The following is a 12,592-nucleotide window of genomic DNA, read 5'->3' as shown; positions in this document are numbered from 1 at the left end:
GATGCTTGCAAACACTACAAGGGGTGTATGTGTGGTTCTGCAACAAACAGAAAGAGGTATTACAGTACACATGTTGTTACTAATAATACAGTACTGATCTACAATATCAAATGCATTCTACAGTACAAAAGTACATGTAACTTAACCATACACATTAAGCTTGGTTAATGATACAGAATGTGCCAGCAGACCTGTGGGCAAAGAACAGTACAGACATTGGATTTGTGAAATCAGCTCGTCCATTGAGAGTTGAACTCATACCGGGTGCAAAACCCCCTTGGAAAAACCAATACCCATTGAAACAGGAAGCAATTGATGGAATTGAGCCACAGATCAAAGGATTGTTAGAGGCAGGAGTCTTGAAGATAACTCAATATCCGTTAAGTAACACACCTCTTCTGCCAGTAACGAAACCTGATGGTTCATATCGTCTGGTACATGACCTACGGGCTGTGAATGAGGTAGTTGTCAGCTATCCAGCTGAAGTTCCTGATCCTCATGTGCTGTTGACTCAGATTCCATCTACAGCCAAAGTATTTACAGTGATTGATTTATGCGGGGCTTTCTTTTCTATACCTCTTAGTGTAGAAAGTCAAGGGTTATTTGGGTTTACCTACAAAGGTCAAAATTATCAATATACCAGAATGCCACAAGGGTACAAACACAGTCCTCATGTTTTTAATCAGGTCTTGAAGGAGGACTTAGACGGGTTAGGGCAGACGATAAGTAGTACTGCCATTCAGTACATGGATGACATACTCCTTTGTGCCCCAGATGAAGAAACATGTCACAGGGATTCCGTTAAACTGTTAAAGGTTTTGGCGGAGAAGGGACACAAGGTGTCTAAAAAGAAGCTACAGTATTGCCAGGAAAAGGTAACTTACTTAGGACAATCTATTACACAGGGACATCGCAGTGTCACTAATGAACACTTGGAAGCTATTCAGAAGGCTCCAAAACCACGAACGGTTAGGGAAATGATGATGTTTTTGGGCATTACTGGGTATAGTTCAGCATGGGTGGAGGATTACACTAGACTGGTTGCTCCATTGAGGGGGATGATTAAGGAAACAGGTAGTGATAAACTCCAATGTTGCATTACTTGGACAAGGGAAGCTGATTTGGCGTTTGAGACAATTAAACACAAATTGCAAGAAGCGCCAGCTTTAGCGCTTCCAGATTATTCCAAAGAATTTGGATTGTATGTTTCTTCTTCAGCCAAAGGGAAGTATGCCTGCGCTGTTCTTACGCAACCAACAGGCATTGGACCTAGTCCACAGCCCATAGCCTATTACTCTGTCGCATATTCAGAGTTAGAAATGGGTTTCGCGCCATGCTACAGAGCAATGGCCGGGGCATATCTTATGTACGAGAAGGCAACAACCTTAACAATGGGGTACCCAATTACCATTCTCTGCCACCACAGTCTAAGGAATCTTTTGAATCAAGGCAAGTATACTTTGACGATGCCTAGGATTAGGAATTATTACAGGATGTTGGAAAGGGAAGATGTAACATTACTAAGATGTAACACACTTAACCCAGCAGAGACCTTGCCAACCCCAGAAGATGGGGAACCACACGATTGTGTGAAGGAAGCTATGAGGTACTCTAAGCTTAGAGCAGATCTACTAGCTTTGCCTTTAAAGGAAGCTGACGTTGAGTATTGGACTGATGGATCTTGTTACCGGGTAGGAGAAAGTTTACGTGCTGGGTATGCCATAGTCCGATCCCAAAATTCAGGGTTCATTGTGGAACAAGCCGAGGCTGTTCCTCAGCCTTGTTCAGCTCAGTTGGCTGAGTTGATTGCCCTCACAGAAGCATGCAACTTGGGAACCGGACGAAGAGTGACAGTGTACACCGACTCTGCCTACGCCCATAATGTGTGTCATCTACATGGAGCTGTATGGAAGGGACGGGGTTTTAAGAAAACTGATGGTTCGCCTATTCAACACCACGCCCAAATCATGAAGCTGTTACAAGCCATGATGAAACCAAGGGAATTAGCCATAGTGAAGTGTGCCGCACACAGATCTGACTCATCACATGTCACACAAGGTAACAGGGCTGCAGATGATGCAGCCAAAGCCATTACAGGAGCAGACAAAGCAGGTAAAGTTCTGCTGGTCACACATGAAGCACAGTTACAGGGCATGGTCACGCTTGAGGATTTGTTGATGTTACAGAGTGGGGCAAATGCGCTAGACAAAAACCTATGGTTAACAAGGGGGGCTAGTCAGGATGACACAGGTCTATGGAGAAATCATGAGGGACTGGTTGTGGCACCCCCAGATTTATTAGGCATGCTGATACAGGAAGCCCATGGATTAGCACATGTGGCCAGGGGGGAGGTAAGACGCAAGATCACCAAGGAATATGGTTTTTGGGCTCCATATTTATTGGAACAAATAGACCATATCCTTGGTCAATGTGTGGTCTGTTTGAAAAACAATATCAGACCTGGAATACCAGTGGGAACTGGGCATATCCCTACCCCAAACGGGCCAATGAAACATTTGGTGATTGACTATGTGGACATGATTCGTCCTGTTGCAGGATACAGGTACATGTTAGTTGTAGTGGACAGGTTCAGCAGATGGGTAGAAGCATGCCCCACTCGAAAAAAGGATGCTCAGTCTGTAGCAAAGTTCCTATGCAGGGAATTCATACCTAGGTTTGGAATTCCAGATAGGATAGCGTCAGACAATGGTAAGGAATTTGTGGATAAGACGGTAAAGCTTATACTACAAAAGTTGGGAATCAAGCAGAGATTTGGATGTATTTACTCACCTCAAAGCCAGGGGATGGTAGAGAGGATGAACGGGGTCCTTAAGAACCGTCTTTCTAAGGTCTGTCAGCATACAGGTCTTAATTGGGTGGAAGGACTCCCTCTTGCATTGATGGCCTGTCGTTCCAGTGAGATTCGAGGGCTGCACTTGACTCCCCATGAACTGGCTATGGGGAGAATAATGACAGCTCCCTGTGCACGAACCAGTGGGAAAGGGCCAAGTTTGGCTCTCTTGGAGAGTGACATGAAAGCCTATGTACAGTACATGACTAACCGGCAAAAGAGTATCTCTTCTTATGTGCTCCACAAACAGGAACGTGAAGAGGAGGTGAACGCACAGGAGAGGAAGGACGCGTTGCAACCGGGTGACAAAGTATACGTGAAGGTCTACAGACGGAAGTGGCATGAGGCTCGACGGGAAGGACCATACGAGGTCGTTCGGTGCACTGGGACTGCCATCCAAATCAAGGGGTCCCCCACCTGGTATCACGTTCATCACTGCATCAAGGCACCCAATGAGGACGATGAGGGAGAGCCTCAGCAGGATGGTGAGGAGACCCCTGGGGACGAGGAAGTCCACAGCTTGGACATCCAGGCTGACGAAGATGTTGGTGAGTATCTGCGCCGTGATGCAGATGATGCCGGGGGCCTCGTCCCAGACCCTGTCCAGCCCAGAGATGAGTGGGCCAATGGAGATCGTGAAGGATCCGGTGACTGCGACACCCCTCTTGGGGGTTCTACCAAGCCTGGTGTTGCCCCTGTTGTCACCCCTTCCGACCCTGACAATGCTCCAGACGGAGATGTCAGCAACCCGGGCGGCTGCCCGGACCAAGGTACCATTGAGAGACACAGACCTGTCAGTGATACACCCCAACCAGACAGATCCCGTGATACACCGAGGCCAATTAGGAGGAAACTCAAGCCATGCCGTTTCAGAGACTAATATACCCCTTAGTGTTCCTACCCCATTGACTTCTTTGGACAATGTTACACTTCACTCACACACTGTTATGCCTGGACGTCAGAGAAGAATGATCACAGCAGGTAGAGCTTTTGTTTGCCCACATTCACGTTGTACTGTTGATGATTGTTTGATCTATACCGCCGAAGCGGACGAGTGGTATTTACTGGATGCTAAATATGTTACACTTAATCAACACTCAAGCAACACGCAAGAAACTCGTGTGACATTAACTAATGTTGACAAGGTGTTGAACTCGTATTGGTGTGCTAGACGTAATATCGGTGAACAGGTGTCTAGTAAATCCAACAATTTCAAGGACAAAGTTTGTAGGAACACTCCTGACTTTCCACACTACTATTCGTTGGACTGTGAGAAATTTGTGCATGAATATGTTCACGTTGAGTTACCAGGAAAGGTTGAAAATGTTGCTGTGAAGGCTTCTACGAAGGCGATTGTAGTCGCTACTGACGATTATTTGTTGTATGATTCTAATCACCTGGGGACACGGTCCCACCCTAATTCTGCCACTAGTATCATGAAAGATTTTGCTTCAAAAATGAATTATTCTGATTGCTGGATTTGTCAACAGGTCCCTGTAAGTACATCTGCTCCTATGTTTTTCCCCATACCGTTAACTAAAGCAGAATGGTTTCATTATAATTGGCAGGGTTTAGCCCAATTTGTTTTACAGGGCAAGAACCAGAGCTCTTCTTGTCAGCCCAGCACGATTCTGGTTCCTTTAAATTCTTCCTATGCAGGTGTGGATATTGGTGTGTTGGAACGTCTGACAGCAGCAGTTAACGAACACCATAGGCCTAGCGGTGTGGGGAAGGTTATTATTGATAGGCTTACACATTTGTCACAACCAACAGGTCCGAAGAAGATATATATTATCCAAGCTATGTTCGTTCAATTGAATGGTACTGCATTGAGTCCTCATCTGTCATGTTCTGGGAGTGTGACTTCTACACGGTGGAGAGGTTCAGTTGTTATTTCTGGATTGAAATGTAAAGTTGTTGATTGTGCTATGGTGCCTCAAATGAAATTACATGATACCAATACTACCAGACGGCAGAAAGGCACCACGCAGCTTAAGGTCATGCCTCTCGTAAATATTACAACCTGTATTGACATTCAATCTCGGCTCAAGGGCAGCGCGATTCGTCAGCTAGGGGCCGCGTCTTGTATAGGTGGTGTCATTTTCTTGTATCCTGGTACGGAGCTTCAACTCCCGGAGGGTGTGTTTCTTGTGTGTGATAATAATGCATTCTCTAAGCTTCCTGCTTTGAGTGAGGGTCTTTGTTATTTAGCTCATCTGATACCTTTGATTAGGAAAGTTACTCGGGAGAGATGTCTGTACTTCACAAACAAGCAACCCATCGTAGTCGTAGGGCGTTGTCTACCGCTCAGAAGTTTTTTGGCCTAATATTCCCAAGTTATGGTGTCTACAACTCTCAGACTGAATTAAGTGCCCTATCATCCGTTCTTGAAAAACACATTAATGCTTCGGATGCTGTAGTATCTGCCCTGGCTACTGAATTGACTGAAACTAAGAATGTAGCTCTCCAAAATAGAATGGCTTTGGACATTATTTTGGCCAGTCAGGGTGGTACTTGTGCTTTGATAGGCGGTGAATGCTGCAGTTATATTTCGGATTCTGGTGACGCTCTGTATGATTTCCATGAATCTAACAAGAAGGGTATAGAGGATTTACGTAAAGAACACGGTTGGAATACATTGGATTTCTTTGATTCTGCTTTTTCAGGTATTGGTAATATGATCAGGTCCGTCGCTATTATTCTTGTTGTCATTATCATCTGTATTATGTTACTTGGTATTTTAATCAAATGTTTTGGAAAGTGTATTTCTGATGTTCCGGTTAATGCTTTAATGATGGCCGACATAGCTGATGAGCAAAAGCTGGATTCTGTTTTGCTTTCTGATTTTGTTTCCTCTTTTGATGATTTGTTTATTAAGTGATGTTTTGTGATTGTTTGCTTCGGTTCCTGTTTGTTTCTTTCTATATCATGTGATTGATGTCGGTTGTGAAGTGATGTAATGGTTACGCGACAATGGAAGCTCCTGACTATGAAAGTGTTATCAATCTGAGACAGCGGTAAAGGCTGTTCTCCAACTGGGGCCATGTGCTAGCAACCTCTGACCCTGCCGCTTCGAGGACGAGGGAAACATCGGTCGTTGGAAATTTCTGTATCTCAGTTTTTGTATTATGCATGATGAACTGAGTGTGGTTTAATTGTGATTGTTATTTACAAGATTCTTTTTATTATTGGTTGTTTTCTATTTTTTGTATGTGTTATCTTTGGTTCATAGTACTGGTCCTGGGTTGGTCTGTGTGGAGGTTCTACCGAGATGTGTTGATGTGTTGATGTGTTGATGTGTTGATGTTGTTGATGTAGTTGATGGGTTGATGTAGTTTTTCTGTCTGTCGTTTAGTTTCGGAACACACTCTGGGTGTTCCGAGGGGGGCTGTGTCGTGTATTTTCATGCTCTGTAACCATAGCAATGGCCCTCTAATACACACAATGGCCTTTTGACATGCATGTGCAGAGGCTGTAATATCATCATGGGAAGATATAATTGCATTAGGGCCCGAGCCAGCAAGACGCCCATAACATAAATTGCATTAGAATTGTATTAGACCATAGGGTGAATTGCATTAAACCAATGCAGAGTACATTATCTGCCTTCAGGTATGGCAGATAATACACAGCAAAGGAAGATAATAAGATAATAACATCCTATTTACAGGACAGAAAATGACCTCACCTACTATGATCTCACTGGCAAAACTTTGTATCTGACCAAATTAAAATGACGTGGACTCTGTTTTGATTGGCTCAGCGACAGTGACAAGGGGGGGTATAAAATCCTGTACACAGATGGGCTCTTTCTCTTTTTTTTCTTCATATCCATGTCTTTGACTTAATATCCTGTGACCGATTCGGACCACCAGCTCCATTGAGGGGCCATGCTGTGTAACCTGCTTTTTTGAATAAACAGGTCTTAAATTTGCTCAAGAACTCTTCTTCATTTTTAGCAGTAACAGATACCAAAATATACGAAAGCTACTTAACAGTACACACATACAATCTGAATTATAACACCAACTTAAGACAGTACTCAAATAACAAACTCTGCAGCGTGAACTGCGCCAAACGAACTTCATTGAAGAGCACGCAATAACGGCGGCCATAGAAAGCACATGTCCAAACTAATTGCAAGTGCTAGTATAGAGTGCAGAAAACGGCAGTATCCAAATCAACACAACAAATATGTACAACCTAAATACTGGGTGAAACATTGTACTTACAGTAGTTCAGTGACGCACATTTACACTGTAATGCTGCACAATGTTTCTAACTGATTGGAGTGGTAACACGAGAAACTTGTGTGGTACTTCCAACTTCTTCTCCGATCTGAATCAATGCGGCCCAGATTCCCAGAATGCACTGCGCACTTAAGGTGGCAGGTGATATTACGCACCTTAGCTCTTAAGGTGGAAATGATAACCAAATATAACCTAGAACATTGGAACCTTTCTAACAGCCGCCCCCGAAAGTACGGAGTACATTCGCTCCCAAGAAAGGTGACAAAGTCTCTAATGTCTTACGAGGGGGTGGCGGTGACGACAGTGCTGTGGTCTTCCTCGTTGGTCGGGACCGATGGCAGGGCGATCAGCCTGGCCACTGGTCTGGTGTATTCACGATCTGAGGTAAGGACCCGTCGGGCCGCCCCATCAACAGAACATTTGGCGTCACAGGGTCAAGGTCGGTGAGGCTGGACGAGACGTAACCCAGTGGCTTGGAGTTGAGTATCCCCTCCACCTCAAGCAGCACGGTCCTTAGCACTTCCTCGGTGACTGACTGGACTCCCACCGTAGTGTACAAGGCCGCCTTTACAGAACGGATTTCCCTCTCCCACACTCCTCTGAAGTGGGGTGCTGCCGGGGGGTTGAAGTGGAAACTGATCTTCTGCTTGGCAAGCTGCTGTTGTAGATCTGGTGACAGGGCAGCGAACGCCTCTCGCAGCTCCTTTTCTCAGGCGGGCGGGCGGCAGGTCTGCCATCTTGGGAACGGAAGGTCTGGCCTTCCAGCGTCGGCATTCCGTGCAGGTGTGCTGGTAACGACGTATCGCTTCACGGCCCCGCAGGATCCAGTATGAGCGTCGTATCTCCGCCAACACCCTCTCGGGCCCAGGATGGTGCAGACGACTGTCGAAGTCTTGAATGAGGAGTCTGGTAGAGGCGTGGCTAGGATCCAGCACGATAGGATGCACAGCTGACGGCTCGAGGTCTTCAGCATGACGGAGTCTGCCGCCAACACGAATGAGCTCCTCCTCTTCATCCATCTCTGGTGACAAGGTGAGCAATCTGCTGTTGGATGCAACAGATTTACCTGCTTTCAGGAGCCGCAGTTCGTCTGGGAAGCTCTCCCGCTGGGATCGTTTGAGTATGAGGATCTCTGCCTTTCGGTAATCTTCAGCAGTACAGAGGCTGTTCTGATCTGCCGCCCCGTGCAGCTCCTGCGCTGTAGCTTCTAGCAGCTCCTTCCATGTGTCATACTGCTTCATGTCTGCGTCGGCTGCGCTGACTGTGGTTGAAGTGACGCCACATAAGATAGAAGACTTTCGCAGCTCGGAGGCGTCTCCATCGTGTTCGATACTGGGCTTGACAGGCCACTCTTCGGGGGGTTGGAGGAGTGGTATGCCTCCCTTGCGCAGAAGAGGCGTGGCATAGCGCATGACTCCTGCAACCTCTACGCGGGTGGTCTTCTCTTCTAGCAGGGCTACTGCTGCATGGTCTTGCTTCGACCTGGTCACTACCTTCTCACTCCTGTATGGAAGAGTGTCTAGCTGCCAGAGTCTTCTAACATGCTTGAACAGTTCTGAATCTTGTGTCGGAACTGATGTCAACAGACACTGCTGTGGACGTAAAGGCTGCTGGATGAACCGTGCTGTGCCCTGAAGGGTCCAACCCAGTCTGGTACGGACAGCGGCGGGCCCACCTCGAGGACCCAGTCTGACTGGTCCGATGGCGGTGATCAGTTCTGGGTGGTCGGAGCCAATAAGCACCAGTGGTCTAACACGCCGAAAGGGCTTGATTGGCAGGCCAGCCAGGTGGGGGTACCTCTTCTGGAGTCGGTCCATCGGGTAGGACTGGTCTCCCAGACCCAGGCGAGCGGAAGTGAAGGCCCGGGAGACTAGGAAGCTGGTCTTTGGATCAGAGGCAGGAGAGATGTGGAAGGCTACTGTAGAGCCGCGGAGAGTCTGGACGTCCTGTCTGATGGTCCGCAAGGTCAGGTCCTCACGTGTGCCTTGTAGGCCGAGCTCTCTGGCAGCCGCTGACAGGAGCATAGTCCTTTCAGACCGGTCGTCCAGGATGGCATAGGTGGTTATAGTGCGATTGCCATGATGGAGGAGCACTTTGACGACCTTCAGTAGAACTCTGTTGCCCTCTGGTGGTCGACCGACGTACAGGGTCTCAGTGACAGAGCTCACCTGGCCACTCTCCTCCTTCACCGATGGTCTCGGTGATCGCTCGTTGACTTCATGTAGGACGCGGAGATGTTTCCCTTGGCACAGGCTGCAGGGCTTCTTGAGGTCACATTGGGCTGCTTGGTGAGGCCTTGCACAGCACCAGCACCTCTTGTTGGCCTTTATCCAGTCTGTGAGCTTTTCTTTGGTCAGCTTTGTGACTTCTTCACACTGGCTGAGGAAGTGTTCCTCATTTTCACAGAAAGGACAGTAGGGCTTGATTCTCCCCTTCTTCCCCTTGGAGTCTCCCGGGGACTCAGGGCCCTTTGATCCGTGGAGGACAGTAGTGGGCCGCTGTCCATGGCGACCCTCTGACCTGGATGCGTGCTGCTCTTTCACCACTTTGGATGATATCTGTCCGTCGAAGTCCTGGCACCACGATTCATACTGGAGCCACTGTGCCAGATCGGGCAGGGTGGGAACAGTTCTTGGCTCCCGGAAAGTGCATCGGCGGAAGTCCACCCGTTGCTCTGGGGGTAGTTTGCATAGCAGTCTTGCCACATGAGACCCACAGCGGAGTTCCACATCCCCGTCAGGGCCCAATGTCTTTAGAAGGCCGACCAGTGACTGGACATGGAGGGCAAACCGCTCAAAGGCAGCGGTGTCCCCACGGTGAACATCAGGTGAGTCCAGGACACTGGCTATTTTCTTGAGAGCTATTTGGTGGGGCTGGCCAAATTTCTCATTGAGGGCTGACATGGTGTCCGTGTAGGGCGTGGGGGAGTTGAGGAATGAATCTGCTAGCAACTTTGCCTCCTCAAACTTCAGATGGTCTACGAGGATCTGGTACTTGAAAAGTTCGGTCCCATCTATGGGCAGGAGATTTCCCAGAGCTATCTTTAAACGTGCAAACTCACAGGGGTCACGGCTGCTGAAGTTGGGTATGGTTGGGCGTGGGCCCCTGTAGATCCTTTCAACTGTGGCTGCTGGGTCGTAGCGCGGTAGAACAGGGGTCTGATGGCCCTGTCTCTGCATCCATGAGGCTGGTTGTGTAGAGACTGGAGGGTGGCCAGGCGGTCGAGGTGTATAAGTTGCTGCATAGGACGGGGCTCTAGGAGGTATATGCTGTGTATATGCAGGCTGGTGGTAGTTTGGAGGCTGCTGAGGTACATACGCAGCGGCGTAGGGTGTAGCTCGGATGGGTGCAGTCTGGTACGCAGGCTGGTACTGGTACGGGAGCTGCGGCGACGTAGCAGCGTGGTACGTAGACCTCGGGGGTGGAGGCTGTACTGGAGGCTGGAATGGTTGTGGAGGCTGCTGAGGTGGATAGCCCGCCGTGTAGGCCTGATAGAGCTCCCTTCTTAGCTGCTGGGGTTGTAGGTGTACCGGTTGACTGCCGGTCTTCACTGGTGCCGCTTGCCGGCGGCTAGCTGACATGGCTTGGCTCTTCATTAGCTGTAGCTCCACAATCATCGCGTCCAACCGGTCTATCTTCGGTTGAGATGACGGCTCTTCATAGTCCGCTGTATCTGGCCAAGGCGGCGGGGGTTCGGGCCAGTCTTCTTCATCCTCAATGTGGACAGGATGGGTGTGAGAGTAGCTGACGGAGTGTGGCCTAGCTTGCTGAAGGCGGGTTACTGTGTTGGTTAGCCTCCTAATCTCGGCCTGAGCTTCACGGAGTGTAGCCACATCAGCATAAATGGCCTGCTGTGACTGCTGTAGCGTGGCGGTTTCTCTCTGTATTTCCCCGAGTTCGTCTCTCAGGGTGTGTTCGTGGGGTACATGACGGAGTGAAGGTTGTTCTCGAATCTCCTCCCTGGGCTCTCTCTCTGGATACTGTAGGTGGGCTAGCTGGGGTTCCGGACTGTACTTCAGACGCTCTGGATGGTACAGGTCCGCCTCCTGGAGGACAGCATTCCGCCTGTAGTGATCAGTGTAGGGAGAGGGGGTGGAGTAGAGGGTGGTCATCCTGGCCGCTCCCTCCTCGTGAGATGTCCACTCTTCTTCGTACCCATGCCTGTCTCGTTGCCTGTTCTGGTCATAGTTGACGTGGTAGTCGTCCAAACGGGCTGGTCGGCGTGTCTGACGCTTAGGACGTGTTACGCAGTCTTCAAGCCCCATGTTGTCCAGGGGTAAATAGAGCATCCGGCTCGAAGGACCAATGTTAGTGAGGTTATGGTAAAGGACTGTATACGGTGAATAGTTCAATGGGAGTATGCTCCATTCGCCCCCGGGGCGTCGATCAGGACACACATGACAGGAGATTGACTTTTGGTTTAGACTTCTTTAGTGGGTCAAACAGGGTACAGTTCAGGCATGGGTAGGATGCTTGCAAACACTACAAGGGGTGTATGTGTGGTTCTGCAACAAACAGAAAGAGGTATTACAGTACACATGTTGTTACTAATAATACAGTACTGATCTACAATATCAAATGCATTCTACAATACAAAAGTACATGTAACTTAACCATACACATTAAGCTACTTAACAGTACACTTTGCCATACAATCTGAATTATAACACCAACTTAAGACAGTACTCAAATAACAAACTCTGCAGCGTGAACTGCGCCAAACGAACTTCATTGAAGAGCACGCAATAACGGCGGCCATAGAAAGCACATGTCCAAACTAATTGCTAGTGCTAGTATAGAGTGCAGAAAACGGCAGTATCCAAATCAACACAACAAATATGTACAACCTAAATACTGGGTGAAACATTGTACTTACAGTAGTTCAGTGACGCACATTTACACTGTAATGCTGCACAATGTTTCTAACTGATTGGAGTGGTAACACGAGAAACTTGTGTGGTACTTCCAACTTCTTCTCCGATCTGAATCAATGCGGCCCAGATTCCCAGAATGCACTGCGCACTTAAGGTGGCAGGTGATATTACGCACCTTAGCTCTTAAGGTGGAAATGATAACCAAATATAACCTAGAACATTGGAACCTTTCTAACATTCTGTATTCTCTGCCAGAACTGGCCAATATCAATCTGTTTCTTTCAATCCCTTCATTCAGTCATATGTGAGAGAGAAACTGAATTGAAGGATTGAAAAGCTGCCATTTATTTCCAATAAATACATTTAAAAAATGGAAATTAAACTATTATTAAGTAGACACTTCAGTTTACGTCATGAATTGACGATATTGAAAGTAATAAATTGACCCTAAATACGGCCAATCCCATGACTAGCTGGAACTGCTCTCTGAAACAACATTGTTTCTCTTCCAGTTGTACCCCGCTCTGTCAGTCCCCGATCCTGCTTAGTAAGGGGGTTCTGACGCAGGGCAAACCTGCAACAATGCACTGATCTTAACTTCTGTTTGCATACTGTAC

The sequence above is a fragment of the Nansenia antarctica genome (genome assembly GCF_963989245.1).
Source record: "Nansenia antarctica genome assembly, chromosome: 8".
In the NCBI taxonomy this organism is placed as follows: domain Eukaryota; kingdom Metazoa; phylum Chordata; class Actinopteri; order Argentiniformes; family Microstomatidae; genus Nansenia; species Nansenia antarctica.
The sequence above is the reverse complement of the archived record's forward strand: the minus strand, read 5'-3'. Positions refer to the sequence as shown.